The sequence below is a fragment of the Molothrus ater genome, chromosome 1, assembly GCF_012460135.2.
Source record: "Molothrus ater isolate BHLD 08-10-18 breed brown headed cowbird chromosome 1, BPBGC_Mater_1.1, whole genome shotgun sequence".
Lineage (NCBI taxonomy): Eukaryota > Metazoa > Chordata > Aves > Passeriformes > Icteridae > Molothrus > Molothrus ater.
In genome coordinates, this window is record NC_050478.2 from 103,692,172 (window position 1) to 103,714,614 (window position 22,443).

Consider the following 22,443-nt stretch of genomic DNA (forward strand, 5'->3'; position numbering starts at 1 on the left):
CAGAGAAGGAAAAGAAAGCAGATTTTTTTTAGGCTGAATGGTTCTGCCATTAATCAGGTTAGGTGTAGAAGCCACCAAAACTGTTATTTTGCCCATATTGTACAAAATTTTAAAACATTGGGGTATTGGAGGGAGTCCAGAGAAGGGCAAGGAAGCTGGTGAAGTATCTGGAGCACAAGTCCTATAAGAAGCAGCTGAGGGATCTGGGATTGTTTAGCCTGGAGAAAAGGAGGCTCTGGAGGACCTTATCTCTTTCTCTACAGCTGCCTGGAAGGAGGGTGTGGGCAGCTGGGGGTCAGCCTCTTCTCCCAGGCAACCCATGACAGGATGAGAGGGCACGGCTGCAAGCCATACCAGGGGAAATTCAGGTTTGACATCAGAAGGAAATGTCAACTTCACAGAAAGGGTAGTTAAACATCAGAACAAACTGCTCAGGGAAGTGGTGGAGTCACCACCCCTGGAGTTGTTTAAGAAGGTATTGGACATGGGACCTAATGTCACGGTCTAGTTGACAAGGTGGTGATCAGTCAGAGGTAGAACTCAATGATATCAGAGGTTTTTCCCAACATAAATTATTCTGATTCTACCCTCACAGCCATGGTCAGAAGATCATCTTGCCTTGAAGCAATAACTGATGCCCCAATAGAATGAGGAGAGCATGCATCTGATCTTCATTGATGTAAACTTGACCCACATGTGGCTAAGCTAAAAATGAAGACAGAAACTGGTAGCATCTTCTGCACAGAAGACATATTTTGAGTTTGATAGTGAAATTTTATTTTCTGTATGCTCTGACCAGGCCTCATCCTTCACAGTTTTCACAGTGCCTTGGTGATGCATGTGCCCAGACAGCTGGAAAACTCAGTGCATTTCAACACAAACTGCTCTGGATGTGTATGGGTTGTTGTGAGAGTAGGTGGAGGAAATGAAACACTGAGGAACTGAGAGGATGTCACTGCTGTGCTCTCCATGTTTCAGTTGTTCTGCTAATGCCCAGCCTGGGAAGAAAATGAAAATAAAATATAACAAAAATGAGGTACTGTGGCAGTACTGATATAGATGGCAAAAGTATACAGAGGCATGAAAGGTCAGACAGGAGAAAGGATGGAGGGCGATCACATCATAATGCAATGGAGAGTGAACCAAAGTATTTAGATAAGAAAAATGATGAGGCTATCTATAAAGCTATAGTAGATAACTAACAACATTGATCAAAATTTTCAGCATATCTATGATGAATTTAGATGCCTCTTTCACAGAAGTTAATGGAAAATACACATCCTAAAAATCACAAGCATTGCTTAATCATAATTTTGTCTGTCTCAAGGAACTGCAGATATAAAATTGCATGGTCAATTATTTGAACGCTTGTGGTAAAGGAAATCTTTTTATGGATGCTGGCAACCCGGACCTTCACACCTTTACACCTTGGTGGTAGAAGGGTGACTCACCAAGGAACGAGGACCACGAGCAGCTGCCGTGGCTGTACGGTTTCACACCGAGACTTGATGGAGCAGTTCTGACCTTCTCTCCAGTAGAGGGCAGCGATACACAAAAACTCACTCTATTTTCAGACTGAACATTTTGCAGTGTGGTAAATATCAGCTTTATGGAAGGAGTTCATTTAAGCGTGTGTATAGTCCAATTATGCAGTTACGACAGTCATGACGACTTCTTTCGCCATCAGTCAAAGCAAAGAGAACTTCCTCCAAAGAAGAGATGAAAGTGTGAGTATATAGTATAAGGGCTTTTGCATTTGGGGTCATTTGACAAACTGCAGATGGTTGAAGATATTCATACTGAACTATCTCACTTCTCCGGGTAATTTAAAAACTTTCCTTTCTGATTCCTACTTTTCTAATCTAAAACCTATTTTGGAACTTTTTTCTTTTTTTCTTTTTTTCCCCAGGCTTTACTTTCTTGTTAACTTGCATTCATTTACTTATCCTTCCTGACACCCCCTGCTTCACAGCCTCTTCTCAGTTTTGTTTGTGCGTGCTGTATCTCAGAGAGCCAGGAGAAGAATCTTTGTTCCCTTCTTGGAAATCTTGGCCCCAAACTGCAGATCTTCTGAGATACCCGGGAGTACTGGGGCTACCAGTACAGACAAGTGTTAGGCCTAAAATCAAAATAATTAGTGTCACACAAGGACTATCTGCATCATTGTGTAAAACAGCTCGAACTTCTTATTTCTCCAGGATGGACACTTCTTTAGAACTATCAGGAGAGAATTATAACAACACTTCCCTCTCCTACTCCCTGAAGTCAGGCAAACAAGGGGGATCCAGATAATTCACTAAATGGTTTACATTCACATTAGGGAGTGCAAGTTAAAAAAAGAACAAAAATCTTCATGCTGGCATTTACTTCGAAATCAGATCATTTTATGCACAAATATCTCCTTTTTCCTTCTTAATCTTCAGTCTTCAAAGGGACTTGGGTCTACTTAATTTTGGAAGTTTGGATGAAGGCTAAAAATGCGTTATCTGTTTTCATGACTACCTAGTCCTACTAACTAACATAATCAACCAGTTTGGCATAAATTTTCATTAACTATCAGACATAACATGATTAATTCTGCTTTTTAACTTCACAGGCCTATTGAAGGCAAGCTAAATCTTCACACAATTACACAGCAAATATTACATGAACTCCACTAATTAGGTTCTCACACACCATCACATTTTAAACAACAGATTATGCCAGATTTGAAACTGACTTGAAAACACATTTTATGATGACAAGACAAAAAATTCTTGTGAAGACATAAGAGCATAGGATAGTGCTGTGTGTACAAACATGTTTCCTACAAACTGAAGTAAAATAATGAACCCTCTTTAGCTTATTTACCTGAGTTCGCTCAGATTTAGCATCTGTGTTTCAGTTTAGGAACTAAAAGAGTTTGTGTGCCTTTATTTTATAAAAACAAAGTAATTATATGGCTTTAGGGTGCAATTTGGTTTAGCAATGTCATGCTGACTTGATTTATACAATTTAGTAACAACAAATTTAGTCTTTTTTATTTTATTGCAGGACTTCTGGGAAGCCTCAAAATATTTTATTATCAGCAGCTAAATGCTAACAAGATGGAGAGTATTTTCAGTGATTTCCCCTTTACACCACCTATTACACCTACAATTAAAATAACCCTCAGGAGTTATTTTTAAATAGACTGACCAATTTTTCCCCACTCAATTGGTTGACCACTTGCTAATTAACATAATTATCAACAGATCAGAATTTTGTGTCTTATACAGCCTGTCAATACAAACTACACTTGTAATTAAAAATGTCAATAACACTTCATCCTTTCCTCCTTTTATTACCCCTGAGATGTTACTTCTGCCTTGTCCATTACAAACAATAACAAAAAAGTATAAACAGCATACCTGATATCCCCACCAATTTATTTTTTTCATGCTTGTCATAGAACAAACCTTTTTCTATGACTAATATTATCTTCTAGTCCATATGTATTACTTTTTTGGTACAAAAAATAAAATATCAAGTACATTTCTCACTAACTTTTCCTGGTTTGAGGCTTAAAGAAATCACATCATGAAACCTGCTGCTATGACTCACTAGTAAATTCAGGACAATAAGAATAATATGAGCATTCTGTTAGCTCATATTCTATTCTAGCTATTTTGTAAATTGTATGTCAAAATCTCATTTATATGCATACATGCCACTACACAGCCAAATGATGGATTTAGTATTTACTATTTAGCAAATAGGCGATTTGAACCACTGTTCAAACACCTTTTAGTAAGTCATACACCGTGGCAAAAATTTAAGTGGCCGTGGCTGGACACGCGAGGACCAGGATACCTGCACCGTGGCCTGGATGAGCACAGCCTTTTTCACTTTCTCAACTCGCTACCACGAACATTTATAGCTACACCTGGGGCTCTCACAGACGCCCAGCTCACACTCCGCACCTGCAGCCCCCGCACCCCCTGACCCACAGCGGTGCCGCCGGGCGCCCCACGCAAGGACAGCGGGCGACAGCCGGGCTTTGTGGGGTCCGTCTGTCGCGCCCCCGCCTCCACCCACAGCAGCACCCTCGGGAAACACCGCGGCCCCGCTCCCACTGCCCCCGCCCTTCCCGGCTCGGCTGCGACCCCTGGGAGGGCGCCGCATCCCAGTCCCACGCGGGGCATCCCCGCTGCCCAGGGGATGCCGCCGGGAGGCATTTTTTGGGGCAGAAACGTGGAGGGTTTCTTTCAGCCACTTCCCGAGGGGCTCGGGTAACCCGGAGCGCAACGGAGTTCCCTGGGACGGAGGCCCTAAGGGTCTTTCCCGAAGGCATGTCCTTGGGAGCGGGCGGGAAGGGCGGCTGGGCGTGCGGGGCTGGCGCGGAGAGGCAGCCCGGCCGCCGCCGTAGTAAGAGAGCTGCTCCTCCGGTGGTTGGGCTGGGGAGCGCTGGGCTCCTCCTCCTCGTCCCCCCCAGCAGTGCACAGCCAGGCGTGTGACTGACGAGTCTCCCCCCGTCTATCTTTTCCTTTTTTTCCTTTTTTTTTTTTTTTTTTTTTGCCATGGGTACACACACCGAGACACGCACATGACAGCACTTGGGTGCCAGCGCCGGTGCATCGCCAGGAGGGCTGTGCTTCACTCCGGGCACGCACACACGCATGCTGCTGCTGCTGCTTCTGCTGCTGCTGGAAGTCTTTCTACACGGGGATTAGCAGCCGCCTCTTCGCTCTCTGTATTTCCCTGTCTCTTTCTTCTCCCTTCCTTCCCTTCCTCCTTCTCTCCCTCAAACGCCTGACTGACGGACGGCGGGCAGGAAAAGGTAAATGCGGGCGTTCTGTTTGCTGACGATACGGAGGGTGATGGTGTTCGCGGCGTGCTGCGCGGTCCGCCCTCGGCTCGCCGGGCAGCCTGCCTGCCTCGCCTGCCCTCCCGCCGCGCCGGCGGCTGCCGCGGCCGCCGCTCCCCGGCTCTCCGCGGCTCGGGGAATCGGGTTTTGCCGCGAGAGGTTTGGCTTCCCCAGCTCCCCCCTCCTGTCTCTTCCCCCGGGCTGCGAGGTAGAGAGGTTCCCCGCTATTGTGCTGCTCGCACTTGGCACCGCGGGTGCGAGCGTGCGGGAGCGCTTAGCCAGGGTTTCGCGGGAGGAGGCTGCCTATTAATTGCTGTCTGCGCGGAAGAGGAGAGCGCTTCCCCTGGCACGGAACCTGGGCATTATTTATTAATCGGGGCAACGGGAGGGTGGCAACGGGAAGACTCGTCGTCGTCCCCGTGTCGTGTTCCCCCTCCCCGTTTGCTGCATCATTCAAATGAGTGATTCTTCGGTGGCCTTGCGTTGCGGGGCACTATCCCCCCATCCACGGGGATTCTGCCAGGCGCCGTGGACTGCCGTCCTCCTCTGCCTGGGGGAGCGCCCCCTTCCCCGGGGAGCCTGCGGCCGAGCGGTGCGGGGGCATCGGCCGCGCCGGGTCCTGCCCCGCCGGCCCCCGCAGCCCCGTAAATAGTTGTCGGTACTTGCTCGGGCCGAGTTTGTCCCGCGTCCCTCCCCGGCAGGACAAGGACAGCGGGGTGGATATTTGCCTCCCCCCTCGGCGAAGCCCGCGTGGTGCGGGTATCCCGTGGAACCGAGAGGTCCGGCGCAGCCGCGCCGAGGGGACCGCGTCCCGCCAGACTCGCACGGACCCCGATCCAGACTTCCTTCCCCAGAGGAGCGGGTGCCTGGAGTGCGCTTCAAGCCGGCAGGGGACAGGAGGGAGACGGTGCTGCGGAGCCCGCCCTGCCGGGGCGCTCGGGCAGCGGAGCTCCCCCGCCGCCGCGGGCAGGGGGCGGTCGGGCCGGGCAGCCCGCCCCGCCAAGCGCAGCGCCAAGCGCTGGCCGGCCCCGGCTCCGGCGAGGCTCCGGTGTGGGCGTTCAGCGGCGGAGAGCTGCGGGGATCGCCTGGGCAGCCCCCGGGGCGGAGGTTAAAGCGCCTCCCGGGAAGGGCAGGCCTCCCTCCGCCGTGCCGGTGCCCATCGCCTCCCGGGGCTTCCCGGGCAGCGAGACCGGCACCGCCGCTCCCCGCCCACGGGTGCTGGAGCGGAGGGGTCCCGGCTGCCGCCGTGCCCCTATTCCTTGTCCGCCGGAAAGCGAGGCATTTAGCGAGGTCCGTTATGTAATTACGGCGCTTTTTTTCCCCCCCTTTCTTCTTGTTGTTACTAAACCCGGCTCAGGATGCCGGCAAGGAAGCGGCTACACTGTGCTTGTTTCTGAAGGAAGCTGATACTTTTATTTGATCTCGGAGGGAAAAAAAATGTAGTAATATTTAAGCGCTTTGGTTTCACTCATGATTGATTTTTGATTAATCACATCTCTTTATGTTGTTTTCTATACCTGTCGGTGGTACCTAAACATGCAGTTAAAGACAGAAAGCCAAACAAAAAAAAAAGAGAGAGAGAATAGTAAGAGAAGCAAAATCCGTGAGAACTGTAGTGGACAGCATACAAAGTTGGTTATGAAAAAAAAAAAGAAAGTAGTTCTTTAACTTATAGCCTACTTACAAGTGAAAGGTAGGTATGCTTACAGGCATGGTGTATACTCATCTTGTTGTATTGGATTGTATTTCAATGTCAATGCACCTTTAAAAAGGCAACACTAATTTCTACTCCTGTGTGGGTCCAATGTAGATGCTTAAGGTATTTCCCTGCCCTGAAAAGTCATTGTGAGTTTGAGCATTGTTCACTGATCCAAGAGATCCAGAAATCTAAAGGCTGCATATTGAAAGATAAATAGGATATATATTTGCAGATCAAGTTACTGCTGATAGTAATGATTACATGAAAACTAGGAGTAGTTAATGGCAACAACACAGTTCCTTGTTTTCTTCTGTTACAGCTTACTTGTCTGTCTGATACTGCATATTTCAGATAACTATAAATTAGGTAACTAAGTTATGTATTTAGATTAGGTAGCTATTTAAATTAGTATGAAATAATTAAAACACATAGGAGCAAAATATGCTGTTTATTAGAGAGCTTATCAAGTACTTTAAAGGGTGTAGTAGTGTTTCATATATATATGTATGTGTATATGTATCCTTCTGATTTAAAGTTTTCTTTTACTTCACCATAACTTTATATAGTTTAATTCAAGGTTTATTCTGTCTGTCTCTTGTGGGATTAACTCTTGGAAGCATATCAATGTAGTCTGTGTGTGTTAAGCCTTGCAATGTTCTTTCTGTAAAGGTGGTGCATCTCAGTGCAGCTTTGGCTAGTGATTTTTCCACCTGAAAATACAAAAAGAACTGCATAAATAATTAATGAGACAGTGTAGTAAATGAAGGTAATCCCACACCGAGGAAGAATCCATGGACTTTTTTCATTGTCATTTTCACCCCGATCTCATACCATACTGTAATTAAAATTTTCACCCAAATTGTAGGAGACAGATGTAATGCCTTGAGACTGGCATTGCCATTTTAAGTAGATGAGATTTCAAGGTACTTTAAAGTGAAATAGTTTATTCAGCCCTTAATCTCAGTAATCAAACTTAATTTTTACTGCCTCAGTTGTATTATCTCTCAAGATTTAAGAAAACTATTTTTGTCAGGGGCACGTAATTAATACTTGTTCTCCTCTTATGCCAAATTTTGCACTTGTGCATAAAGCTCATCCAAAGAAACCTGAAAAGTGGATCTCCATGGTAACGAGAGAGAGATTGAGAGCAAGAGAGAGAGGATTTTCTCCCTCACCATAGGTCAAGACCAGACGCCTACCCATTCCTTAACTTGTAGCAGCATTCATTGGCACCTTCCCCTCTGTGGTTATTTTGCCTCCTGGGGCGTGCTTTTACTGGTGCCTCATACTTCCAGAGTGAGGATGATGCTACGCTGGATGAGCACAGCTTCTGTGTTTCTCCCTGCCCTAATCCTCCCTTCTGCTTGCATTGTATTTGCTTGCTTCTCTACCTATATGATTTTACTGTGGGATTTTGGGAACTGATTTGTTTTCCCCATCAGATTTTTGTTTTGAAGACCTGTCTTGTCTCTAAATCTGCGTAATTGCTGACCAAACCTTACTCGTTAGTTCTCTTCAGATGAAAGTGTGTTCATCTCCTTTTCCCCTATTATTTGTCTGTGCTGGTTTTGGAGTTTGAGATGTTTCATAGCAGTAAAAGCAGTCTACTTCTTCTCACCTGGGAGCAGGGCTGAGTTTAATTTTTTTCAGTTAGCATGTGAGATGTGATACCGGGATTACTGTTTAGAGATGTTCAGCATAGAAAGCCTTATTTTGCCCTAACTCTGTCATTGCAGAACAGCAATATGGAACAACTCTTTCTGAGGGAGTTGCTGGGGCTTTTTTTCCCCTTTCTCTTCTTTGAAGAACTGTCTGCCTAGACTGTCTCTCTTTCGAAGTTGATATGAAGTGAACACATTTCACTCTAGATGATCCTGTAGCCAGATACTTAAAACTTTCACCGAGGAATGTAACATATTTTCTGTTTCCATTCTCCTTTCTGTACTCAGTTTTGGTAGCTAGGATCTTATGAGAGGATACCAAATGGCTCCTTTAGGCTGCTGGTGCACCAGGTCTCTGGGCATATTTCCAGCTCTTTTGCCTTTCCCTGTGACATATCTTGGGATAATTTGAAAACATCTGCTAAAGCAACTATCTTAATATAAGACAGCAGTCATCATTTGTCACTGAGCAATATGTCATTTGTGGCTCTCTAATTGGAAGACAGATGCTGATGCTGACTTTGGCCTTCTTAAATTGTCTAGTTGGCAGATTGTCTGTAGAAACACTTTGCAGTGCTTTGAAATCACACAGTGTATTTCTACTTTTCTGTATCTCTGTGTTTCTTAAGGAATTGCCTGTGCCATTTGAAAATCTGCTCAAGAAACCATAATGATAGCAGCTAGTACATTCATAATCTGGCTTTCCAAGTAAATTTGACTTAATGCATCTCTCCAGTGTCTTCTGGCTAGGTGGAAGCCATTTTAAAACGGTTGCCTGTGTAGCTTATTCTTTGCCTTTGTCTATGAGCAATTTCTGATTTCTTGCTGCCGGATGCCCTGTCCCTGTATTGGTGGCATTTCAGTGAATGGTACTCATTCCAGTTGTTTCCCTCTTTTTGAAAATTTAGCTTCACCTTTAACTAACTAAGGAGGTTCTTCATCTTCTGATTTCTTATGCTAAGGAAACTAGGGATCTAAGAAATGAACTTCTATCTGTGTGAAGGAAATGTCCACTTCTAGATGCCTAGATCCAGGCTTTGAACCTCAGTTGCCATGGTTCAGGTGACTGGAGCAGGTGACAAGACCATGTGTCATCAGCTCATAACCTAGATTATAATAAAGATCTCAGTAGTTACAGATGGTGTCTTATACCTAGAAGGTTTTTTTTTTAAGCTTTGTGGGTAAATTTGGAATGTAGGTTGCAGTAGCTTGACTTAACTTGCAACATCTTACCAGTTTCAGCATCTTAATATCCTGATGTGTTGACTCTGCTGGATCAAGTGAAGGATTTCTTAATTTATTTTTTTTTCTGTTGTGGAAAAAGGAAATAAGAGGGTGAGGATCCCCAAAAACTTTGTCCATCAGTTGTGCTTGAAAGCGTATTGATTGTTCTGGGTGTACATCCTTGCTGAAGGTATTCCAAGGAATGTGCTAATAGGATGGTAGCTGAGTTACTTTTTTGAAAGAAGGGAGTTTTTTTCAGCCATCTTCCTGACTGTGACTTCATTTGCTAATTTTGTGCTTGTTCACACTTTCTTCTCATGTGTCTGTTTAGTTTTGCAGGTGGAACAGGATAATGTATCTGACTGGAGGTCAATAACAATAAGAGACAATGACTGGCAGTCTCACCTACCTCTGTCACGGTAACTTCAGTTTTAGCAGTGTGCATCCAGCACTGGAAGCCTACACTGAGAATTGCTATCTCACTACTGCTCTCTGTGTTTCTTTTGTCTTGTAATCAGGGGGAAAATAAGAAAAAGGAAGAAAAAAATTAAAGGGTGGATATGAAATCAAGGTGTCTGCTTTGTGGTAGTGGTCTCAACAGTATCTTTTATTTATAGCTGGTCAACAGACAGTGTGCTCCATGGATGCAAGGTGTCCCTCAAATGTCCAAAGTGTCTGAGAATCTCTATCTTCTTTTCATCCTACTGCAGGAAGAGTTTTGGAGTTCCTGCAGCATACCATTCACACAGGGTGACCTTCATTTCATAGTTCATAGAGGAATGCAGCTTCTGGTTCTGTGCTGCTGGAACTGCATTGGTGCAAGTGTTTCACAAGGGCTTCAGAGATTCTTTGTTCTCATCAGTCTGTGTCTTCTGGCTATCTATTGGTTGGGCATAATGCTCAGGGCGTGGTTTGGTTCTTTAAAGGTATCAGTTGTAGTTGCATCTGGTTTACCTCCATAATGTTGTAGGGTTTTGCTTTGTTCTCTCTTATCTTTTTTTTTTTTTTGTATGTGTGTGACTGTATGTTAGAACATCACTAAATTCCATTATCAGATCCCATTTTCTAAGAACATACCATGACTGAGAAACCTGATCCACTGGAAAGTGCGCAATCCCAAGATGGGGATTGGAATTAATGATCTTTAAGGTTCCTTCCAACCCAAACTATTCTATGGTTCTGTGATATTCCTCGCTGTTCCTCTAACAGATTATTACTTGCAGATAAGTGCTTATCACCAAATTTATATACAATTTTTTTAAATAATATTGATGAATATCCTAATGGAGCTCTTTAGTGGCAGTGGGATGGCAAAGTAGGATTAAAAGAGAAAAAAATCACCAAGGAAGGAATGAAGGAGGTAGAATTAGGAGAATTAATTGTTATTTCATATAAATTAAGTATTGCAAACATTGTCAAAACAATTTAGATTAAAAAATAATGGTAATTCTGCGATTTCATTAATGGAAGAACTGTACAACCATAAAATGTAATTTTTGAGAAGATGATTAAAATTATTTTCTGAGGAAAATATCCCAAATATTCAGATGGGATCTGTCCTTTTGTAACAGCAACAAAGTAGGGCTAGTGATTACTAGACTAGTGATAGTTTGAAAAGTATCATATATACATCATTGTATGAAATCAAGTACTCTAGAAGAAAAAAATGCACTGTCTGTTTAGGAAGCACTGTAAATTTTAGTGAAAAGGGTGGATTTCTTAAAAATTATGATATGGATATCTACATGATAAAATAAACTCAAGTGAAATTATAAACTGGAGGTGAAACCTTTTTCTTGCACACTTGGATCTCGCTCTTTCTTGGAAAAAGAACCAATGCAGGTTTCTTTTCTTAGCAACAACAACCAAAAAATATAAAGAAAAGAAAATAATAAACAGCTACTGATATTGCACTAGGAGAGACTGTTGAATGGTATTCAAACAAATTGGCTGTCCTGTTAGCTCAGAAAAAAAAAAATCCTTAAATGCTAGAAACTTGTGTAAAAATTATGGTTGCATCTTTCCCTTTGGTTTTTTTTTTTTTTGTGGTTTTTTTGGTCCACGAAAACTACTTCAAATATGACATTCTTTGTAGAGCTGTTTCAATTTCTGTGTAATGTCCTTTACTGAGTTGCAGTGGCATGGTAGTTGACAAGCATTCACTTCACCTTGGATAGAAATGTTATTTGGAATTTCTGTGTGTAACCTGCAAATCTATGTGGTGTTTCTTTTCATACTGTGATGGTGTGTGGGCTGACTTCCATAATTATTTGTATGTTGTTCTATATCTCTCTGGCATGATATAAATGTCCCTACTGGGAATCTTCATGCTGTGCAATTCTGCAGGCAGAATTATACAGCAGAATTATACATGAACAAAAGCTAAATACGAGGACGTTCTGCAGTATTCAAGTACTTTGGTAATTTACAAAGCAGATAGCACATGAGGTACTTCTAAAATCAGTGCAGTGTGCTGCAAAATAATTAATGTGTTATGTTAAATTTCTTTCCAGAGGTTGTTTTTGACAGAATTGAGGCAAAATATGAGAGTATACTGAAGTTCTTGACCTGATCCTTTGCTCTTTATGCTGACTGGCATTTTGAGCATGAACTGCAGGAGCAGGCTGCCTGCCCTCTGAGATGTTAAATGTTGAACATCAGTTGGTCAGGCCCATATTGGAGGGGTTTTTTAATGTGAAAAAATGCTGAAATGCAGCAGCAACACTTGCGTGTGTTACACTTGTAGAGCCCTTCTGAAGACACAAATATTTGTGAAGAGATTAATCAAGGGTCACAGCATTTCCACAGAACCTAGGAGAAATGAATTGTATCATGTTTCTTTATTCTAAATTTCTGGTCCCGCTGTGATAACACACAGAAAAACATGGTGAGAGAGAGATGAAGGTTCATCTCTGCTCATTTCAGTTTCTTTTGGAACTAAAAAGAAATTTTGCAGACAATGAGAAGAAAAATTTCCAGTAATCAATTTTTCTAGCATACTTTGCACATTTATAGAAATTCTTAACTTGTTTTTATCCTTTAACTTTGTCTGTAATTTGCTTTGAGCTGCTGTAGGACCAGAAATAACTGGTCCATTTTCCCAAGGACTTGCAGTGTCTCTAAGAATAGAGAAACTAATATATAGGAAAGTCTACAAATGTAAATTTTATTTGTTTAAAAGCTTCAATATTTTTATTCTGTAATGATGTCATGCTAAAGTATATTTTCATATTTAAAATACTACGTAATTCAGAACAAATGCTGCCAGTGGTCTGTACAAGTTGCCAGGGATCTCTGTGAAATGTTTCCCTGATGAACGAAAAAATGCTTTAACCTGAGAATACTGCAGAATACCCCAGTATTTTATTTCATTGCAAATTAAGGGACACTGATGAATAAATTGTATGTGGATCTTTCTTTTTTCTTGGTTTACTGTGATTCTTGTGTGTTTGTTTTTATACAAAGCTGGGATCATTGATTATTTGTGGTATAATTAATTAATTAATTAATGGGTTTGCCAGATCTAGTTTAGCCTTTCTGGCTTTGTTAGCATACAGAGTCCTTGCAGCTGATTTATGCATGGATTTGAACAGATGCTGATTGATGCAGAGTCCTGGTTTTGAGCAATTTGTGGTTTTTTTTACTGTTTTGAATTAAAATATGAACATCACATTGAGTCTGGTTTTGTGTGCACATGAGAGCCTTGTGTTACTGTAGAACATAAATTATTTCAGTTTTACCTGATGATTTGGCCTTAACGTTTAGTCTAACCAGAAACTGCTCTGAACTCATTTTTCTTGCCATATCCAGCTTGTGGCAGCTACTGCCCACGTTAGCAATATGCTTCATGAATGTGGAGTGCCTCTTCAGGCTCACATATGCTTTGAATTTAGGTTTAAGGCAGGATTGATTTTTTTGATGGGGATTCTTTTTCCTCAACCACAGGGATAACACAAATGAGTGAGTGAGCTCCCTTTAAACTCCCTTACTCTTGATGTTGATCTCTCCTTGCTCTTTGGTTTTGTAGTGAAGGCTGAAGAGAAGCTGAGATTAGCTGTTCAGGCACATGGGACACTATAAAAAGTTTTTGTTGCCTTTCTGGTGGCAGCAATGAGAACTTCAAGGAGGAAAGGTGAATTCTGTTCTCGAAGGTGTTGAAGGCAGTAAGTGCACTCCTCACTCGCATCTCAGGGCTGAAGAGGCCACTTTAGCTATTGTCATCAGTTGGCCCGGAGAACAGGAATTTATAGACCCGGTGTGTTAAGCCAGCAGCAGCGCACAAAGCCCAGGTCAGCCAGACCTGTGGTGGTGCTCACTTGACTGCACGCAGGGCAGACCCCGCTGTCACAAGTCTACTTCTCAGGAGCAGACACTCAGTGGGTGTGTTATTAGGCAGTCTTTCTGCATAGTCATGGTGACTGGCCAGAATTTTGGGGGCACCAGTGGCACAGTTATGCTGCACTCATGTTTTTGATAATAGTAAGCACCGGGTATTCTTGGTGAAGGAAATAGTATTGATGCAGGCAGACACGTGCCTTCCACGGAGTGTATGTAGCCAATATGTTGTTTAGTATACCATGTTATATGGCTGAATAAATAAATACAAGATGCCTATAATAGATCTGAATTGCAAAATCTAATATGATAATGCTTTTCCCACCACTAGCAGAGCTCAATAATTTATTACTACAATTTGGTGTCGTGGATATGATTCATTCTATTTTAGTGGATGCAAACAAATTGCTTTAGATTTATGTAGTAATTTATTACTCAAAGCTGAATGCATGCTTTGTGTGATACTCACATTCTTGAAAAAATTACATTTATTATGTTTATGTGTATTTTAGGACGGGGAAAAAAGTAAGATTTTCAGCATATACTATTTAAACAATCATCATATTTAATTCAGCAGTCAAGAGGAAAAGAACAGTTCTTGACCCAGTTGAATTTCAATGATAAATCATGCTGGACCCAAACTGAGTCCTCCCAACATCTGATACTAAACCTGTATGTAACCCAAATACTCTGTCGCTTTCCAGTTTGTTCATCTGTAATATGATTTTTTTATAAGCTAAGCTGCCTGCTGTGTGTTTTGTGTTGGAAAAAGTTAAGCTACAGTATTAGAAAGAAAATGTTTAAATACATTGATCAGTATGTGTGCTGCACATCTTATCTGTTTAAAATAGGTGAATAATGAAAAAACATTCATTTTGCTTCCCCCTTTGAATTTGCAGCTTAGTCATGGATTGTTGCCCACAATTTTATGGAGCCTAATCATGTAGTCCTTTTTTAATAGATTCCATTATTATCATTACAATATACCACCTAAAGTAAGTAAATTAATTCAGTTGAGTCTCTCTGGAGTTAAGTTTGTGTGTATGCTGGAAAATTAAGTGTGGCAAATGTAGTATTAATGGTTATTTTGTTAAGCATTTTCTTAGAGTTTGCATGGACATATTTTAAGAAGTAGGATTAATTTTTTGTATTTATTGCTAGGTCAAATACTTTTTGAAAGTAGGATGAAAGTAGTCATGTTTCATCTAACAACTACTTTTAACTCCTTCTGCTTGTGCTGCTAAAGGTGTAATTAAACAAAATATATACTGAACAAAAAAGATTGGGGAAAAAAAAAACTCAAACTCTGTATTTTATCTAAATAGACCAGATGACCAGATCTTATTCCTCTTTATGCACCAACTGGATAGCATCAATAGAAAACAGAAATGTATTTGCAGTAGAGTTTATTTCAGTAGATGCAAAGTGCAGAAAACTGGGTTTGTGACTGGTGTGTTTACAGGGAGGTAAGTGGGATAAAAGCAGGAATGGATTTGACTTAATGCTAGATTCAAGTAGGTGGAAATGTGAGTAACATAAAGCCAAATGAAAACCTGTTTTTCTTATGTAATTTATTTTTTTCAGCATCTGCTATTTAGAGATTTTTAAAATTTGCCTCACCCTGGACTGTTTGGGTTTTGGGGTTTTTTTGAGGAAGAGAGGGGTAGGAGGAGTTAAGTATCTGGGTAATGGAACATATAGCAACTGGAGGAGGAAAAAAACAGACCAAAAAAAAACCCCAAAACAAGCCAACAGAAAACTCAAGGTCTTCACTTAACAATAGTTTCCTTAGCTAATTAAGGAATGAATTTGAATTTAGGTTTAGAACATAGCACATGAAGCCTCAGAATAGTCCATGAGTAAAGCAAGAGCAAAATGTGTGTTTGAAATGTCTTAATGCAAATCATTTGTGGAGGTCAGAACACAGTAATACATGAGATAGGTTCTCTGCCTCCTCCTCAGTGACCTATACAATATTTCCATTCCTGCTGCAATAATAACATTGTCATTATTTATTTGGCAGTAATGAGTCTGAGTTTAGCAAGGAGAAATGAGTTCATAGGAAAATTGTTTTACATAACAGAAAATCACATCACACTGAAGTAGTACAGTTAATTTCAGAGTTTTCCTTGCACACTTTGTTGCAAGTGAACCCATAATTTGAATTAATTTTGTAACATGATGATGATGTATAACCAAGGACAAAGATTAAACAATTTAAAATTATGCTTTTATATTTGCAAATATTTGCACTTTTATTTATAATATCAATTCAAAATGCATTTGCTGTTTCAGATATGATAAATAGACTTCCTGCTTTCAGATCATGTCTGGTAATACAAGTGAAAATAGCACAGTAATTTGGAACTGTAACACCAAGAAAAAGCTGCAGTCCTAACCAAATTTTAACATGCTGCATATTCCCTAAATAAGTACCTAGTAGATGAAGTTAAGACAGATTAAAATATGCATGTAGTTCTAAATTATAATTAATTCTCCTTTGTATTTGGTCAACAGTCTGAATTTCAATTTATAATAACCTTTCCAACTATCCTGTAAGGTCAAACATTATTGCAAGCTTTTTCTGGTAGAGTGATATCTTTTGTGGCAGTCAGAGTTCGAGGACCTTGTGGACAAAGCTCTTAGGTATAGGGTTTAGTTTTAGCTAGTCCTGCAGGGAGTTGGTCTTGATGATTGTTATCGGTACCTTCCAGCTTGAGATACTCTATGATCTTAGATTGGGCAAAATCAGAACACACTTTGAAATGAAAAGCAGACTTAAACAGCTCCAGATTTCAACATCTTCAGCAGGATGTGTGAAGAGAACCCTGCCCATAATCCAGCATAGCCTGGTGAAGCCGCTAATGTATACATGTATAATTTTTATTATTGAAAGCGTCTCATGATTGAGCATTGCTGGAATAATCCATAGAAGCCTGATCTGCTCCTCACTGAAGCCTGTGGCTCACACTGTGAGTGAAATGTCTATCATTTCCTTAAGCAGGCACTGGATTGTGTCAATACATGAGCACAAAGATCACATCTCTTTTTTTTTTTTTAATTTTGAGAGCTGCTGGGATATTGGCACTTCAGAATGTTATCTACTAAATGCTTTGCTTTTCCACATGAATCATTTGAAAGGCAGACTTTATACTGCTACTTGGTCTCCTTTGTATGTGGTTAATATTTGTGGGGGTTTAGACATTGTATGTGCACAAAAATGACACTTGAAGGGACAAAAAAGCTATACAGGTTCAAAAGTGTGAATGTGCATGGATAACTGAAATCCAACTTCAGGCTTGACTTTTTACATTGTAGACAGATATTCCAGGTTTCTTTCAAAGAAAAACTTAATCCCCACTTGGTAAATCTGCACATAGCCTAGGTTTTATCTCTGTCTCATGTTTGATATATGTGTAGTACTTAACAGAGGTCGAAGTAGTGCATGAGATCATCTAAGCTGACTTGAATTTTACATACAGAGGATGGAAACTGGCAGTTAAGCTAAATATTGGAGGATAAAGACATTATTTCTCCCACTAAAGATTCGTAGTCGTCAAGACTGTCAAATTCATTTGTATGTCAATTACAGTTTCAGAGGTGAAAAGTCAGGCTGCTTTTCAAGACAAGTTTTTTCTAATTAGAGTAGTGAATGTTTGATTAATATTCCATTAGTAATATATGATAATTATACCATGATGGGCTGTCACTTTAAGTACGTACAGGGTAAGATCACGGATGCATTTTTATGTTGTTATGCCTTTGTCAGCTTTAGTTCCCATCAACAGTCAGCTTTATGCAGATGCTCACTGAAATATTTCAGAAATACATTTTGTCCTTAAGCCTGTTAAATGATGCTACACGTCTGCTTTGTGGGTCAATGCCTATCTCTTGCTTTGTTTAACATTTCATGCTTTGACATTCACTGATTGAGCTTGCAGAGAGAAACTTCACTGTTCAGGAAATGTAATGTGTGAGGAAAATCCTGATTACTAACTGTGAATAAATCCAAATCAGGAAATAACAACAACTTCATAGAACTATGGTGGAAAATCTTTGGAATTCTAGAGGTTCAAATAATTTCCCTTCAGTAACAGGGTTTGTAGAGATGCATGCAATTAATACTCAGAATCCCTGAGTTAATATCAAGTATATCCCTAAGGGTGACAGTGACATTCAATGTAGCTCTGAGGGATGAGAGCTTACAATGCTTCCCAGTGAGCCTCATGGTCTTCTTCACCTTTTATAGCAGCTCTGGCACTGATTGCTGACTGTGGGCATCCTGGTGTATGAGGCATATTAAGAGGGAAGGGGGGAAAAAGAACTGGATGTGATGCTACAAATTGCAAAGCAGAATGCTGGAGCAGCAGACAGGGACTATCTAGGTGCAAATGGGACCCAACTCTGCTTTTTTTCTCCTTGCATTGTTTTCCATTCAGCCCAGATCTGAAGACTATTTTCTTTGTATTGCAATCTTTACATTTAGCTGAAGCTTTCTTTCACAGTTGAAGAAAGGAAACCTAATTGATGCTGGCATACATGTTTATATGGGCCATGTGTTAATTACCCAGGGTTGCAAATGAGCAGAGACGTTCTCCAGTTATGTGTGTGCATGCTGTAGTGTATATAGGAACAATTGCAGTATTTGAATATTTCATTCATTCTGCACTGAATTAAATTAAGGTTTTTTCCACACTTTTGATCTTGTAACATTTTTATTATTTTAAGTAATGTATTTTTTAAGCTGAACTACTTTTGTTTTTAATAGCATCATGTAGGGATACGAGATCACAAGAAGTTAAGAGCTATAGTGCAATGTGGTCTGACTCTTGGAATAGTAAAGGAATGAGCTACTGTAGAGGACTGTCGCCCTTTTTGTGTCCAGCTGCAAATCTGTGAGAAGAGCTTTGCAATTAGCTTTTGTAAATACTAGCTGACAGCAGAGGAGGGTTTGAGACTTTGGTTTCCTGGGCTCCACTCCAAGTTCTGGAATGAAATACACTTCAGTGACTGCATATCTCCCTGCCCCTGTCTCATCTGTCTCCCCTAGCCTGACTACTTTGTCTCCTCATCTTGACTCGTGTTAGTTTTGTGGGCACCATGATTCTTACCGCCCTTTTTCTGCATTATGGTGAACGCTACCTCTGTCATCCTTTCCATAAAGCATGGATAGAGGACAGAAGGCACTGGAAACAGTTCATTTTAATCTCATATTTAGCATTCATGCAGTTGTGCCCCACTGAACAGCAATAAGCAATGACAAAGTCTCTTACTCATCTGCAGATTCAGGTGTGTTTGGTGACTGTTGCAGGGGGGACATGTTCTGTGGGACAGGGGTACAAAGAGGAGATTTATTTCAACTTCTAATGTAACTCCTGTTGGGTGAGATGAAAGAGCAGATTTCTAAGGCCATCTTTTTATAAGTTTTATTGCTTTCAAGCCAGAATAACCTTGTTGCCCTATATTTAAAAATGGGAGCGGTAGCTGTTCAGTGAGATATTTTTAAGAATTTAACTTCAACAAAACTTTTTTTTAAAACTCATATGCTCAGATGTATCTCAGCTAAACTTCTAAAAAATTTTAACAACTCTGGACAGCTCAGGCATTTTCAGTTCATTTGTAACTCAGATTATTCAACATTTTTTATTTGAACAAAATCAGTGAAATGGTTAAATCTGAATTCAGATCAGTCTGTATGTGCAGTAGCTGGGTCTGAAGACATGCAGCCCATTGCCATCTAAGGTGGATTTTTTGTTCATAGGGAAGATTGTTTTACCAGGAATTTCTTGGTAGGATATCATGGGTGACTCAGGATTGTGCAGAATCTCTCTGCCACTGATATGGAGCTGCTTTCAAGGACAGTCTACAAAGTCTATAACTTAGGAGTGGATGATGGTAACTACTCACAGGAAACTTGAATCCAGAGGTAGAACTGAAAAGTGCTTTGATGGACATGGAAGCAGGAGAAACGTCCATGGCCAGGAAGGGCAATTTTGAGTTGTTGTTAACAGGGTCATCAGGACATTTCAGAAAAAAAAACTTCTCTTGGCAGTGAGCCGAGAAATTGAGATCCTAATGCAAAAGCAATTAATTAGGATTATTTGGGGAAAAGATGACATAGCTGTTTGGAAAAGCACTGTTAGGTGGGTGAATGTGACCTTAGAAATCAACTGATGTGCTCAGTCCTATATCCATTAAGTATTCCCAACAACAGAGGAGATTTTGCTTTAGAGATGTACAATGTAGAGATGTACACTTCTTGATACACCAGCAGAAAACTGCACAGGGATTTCCACATTATTGGGAGTAAACTGGCCTTGTGACAGGAAGCACTTGTAATTCTAGAGAATGTTCAGTGAATGGATTCCCTCTTTACTAAATACTGCTGTTTCTTTGGTGAATTTTATTGGAGAAACTGCAACAGTGCCCAAAAGGATAAGGGATCAGCTAAACTGTGATGTATACTAGACTTGAATGTGGTGACTATATTCATCATCAGCTGATATAGCCTCCATTTTTAGTTTTCTGATGCCAAATTATGATCTTTTTGTTTTAATTCCTGCTAAAACACTAGTGTTCTTATAACAGTGCTATCTTAAGTTTGTGCTGGTAGCTTCATCTCTTCACATATTTCCTTATTTTGCAAGTTAAAAATGACTTTTTTAATATTTTATTCATTTTCTGTGGTTTTGTTGTAGTAAATATATACTTGAAATCTGCTTGAAATGGTTTTAAAGAATTTAAATTCTCCTTTAATCCTTGTTAGTAGTTGAACAGAAGCATTCACTAACTTGATTTGATCAGATCTGTGCTCCTTACTGCAATGAAATCAAATGTAATCTAACATCAGCTTCTTTATATAGGATGAGTAATGAGATTGTTTTCACTCAAATAGAATGTAACTTTTTACAACTATTTTAGCTTTTATTTTCCATTCTGATTCTTTGGACAAAAATTATGTATGTTGCTCACATTTTAGAGGCCTCTTGGTAGAGAGTACAGTTTATTCAATGGCTAATATTAAACCCACTTTTCTTTCCCATCTGCACCATATAAATGCTATTCATCTTCAGTATCGCCATATTTCTCAAATCGTATTCACAACTAAAGTACTCTCACAATGGTGACACCAAACACCCTGTGTATTTCAGTGTCTTGAGCTAATACTAGTGCTATCTGTAAAATAATATTTCCCATATTCTCAGCTGAAAAGCTCTGGAACCTTGTGCATGGTGTGTGGGAAACTGTGCTTAGGGATATTTTTAATGCTTATCCTTTTATTCTGCATTAGTACTGCATCATAGAAGCAATAGCTTGAGGAAGAATACTCCTGCTCAGCTGACAATTCAGGAGGTGTTGCTGTCCCTCAGAGAAAAGATTTAATTATCTCTTTTTCTTTAGGCTTTACTCGGATTTGTGTGCTCTCTGGTGCAGAAGAGGATATGGGTCTTTTTCTCCTGTGGCAGATAACCCATTAAATGTATCTAATACAATTGAAATAGCTGTTCCAAAGAAGAACCAGTTCTTGTCCAGCTAATTACGGCTTTTTGATGTGTCATTTATTTGAGTGTCTTACTGCAGCATCTTGTTTCTGACAGCTCAGAGGCTGTCTGTTTTTATTAACTGTGGGTGTGGCACATTGCAACAGAGGGAAGTCAGCCTTGCTTGTTTTCCTTGATGTTACAATGATCCATTAATAATCTCATATTTTAACAGTATTATTTGGTTATAAACTGATTTTATAGAGGATTAAACTATGCTCTTGCTGATAATAAATGGATTTTAAGCTTCAGCAAATAATATAAATTTAATATAATGTGACAGATCCTAACAAGGGTTTCAAACAGACCCAAATCAAGTACCTTTGTGATCATTTTGGTGTTTCCTTTGTGGCACTGAAACTATTGTTCTTTCATAATCACATCTTGTTAAGGACCATAAACAAGTTAACTCTGTTCATTTTACATCAAAATAAACTTTGAATATTTAATACTCCTGTGTCTTTCATATAGTTACAAAAGACTTTTGCAAAAATACTGGATGAAAATTCCTGCATGTTAAGCAACTGCATGGAAATTATGACCTATTTTCAGATCCTTTTTAGGCAAATGATAAGATGGAAAAAATGCATTTGGAGCTAGTATAGGAAAATGGTTTATTACAGTAACTGTGTAATGATAAGTATTGAGGAAGAACTGATATATATGGAAACTTAAAAGATTTGTTGAAATTCAATGGATTCCAACTTTTCTTCCATTTGAAATGCTTATGTCTCACAATTGTTCCTGTAGACCTTTTTACAGAATGCTTTAAGAAAGATAGTGACTTGGGTTTGTATCTACTGCATGCAGAATCAAATCAAGAAAAAAGTGATATTTTTCCTACAAATGCATGTTACCAAATATCAAACAGTTTTGTTCTTATATAAAGCATTTGACTGTTGGAAGGCATTTTTGTGTTGTTGATGTGGTTTGTATCCAGTGACTTTTTAGACTTGGTAAAGTGGAGTTGTGTTGGAAGCTGTGACCTGGATTAAAGCCTACCAGAGCAACATCTCTTTTATTTTGGGCCACTGTGGCCAGAGGGTCCTGCCCTGGGACCATTGCATTTGGTAGCCAGAAGCTCATTAGTTCTTTCCTTTCTCTCACTTGAGTATGGAGATTTAGGCTTCTCACATTCCTGAGGCATTGTCCTGAAAG

At 40.3% G+C, this 22,443-nt stretch overlaps 1 protein-coding gene across 11 annotated transcripts in view; it reads left to right on the forward strand.

The window, feature by feature from the left end:
• The first annotated feature begins 4,551 nt into the window (after positions 1-4,551).
• The window catches only part of DLGAP1 (DLG associated protein 1), a 396,907-nt gene continuing 379,015 nt past the window's right edge, over positions 4,552-22,443 (forward strand). For 9 of the 11 annotated variants that reach the window (XM_054516701.1, XM_054516658.1, XM_036398012.2 and 6 more), the window contains exon 1: positions 4,552-4,798. The gene's annotated coding sequence lies outside the window, so the exon portion shown is untranslated. Of the gene's footprint in view, positions 4,799-5,973; positions 6,116-22,443 lie in introns of those variants that run through there. The other 2 variants (XM_054516779.1, XM_054516741.1) reach the window with 2 other exon arrangements.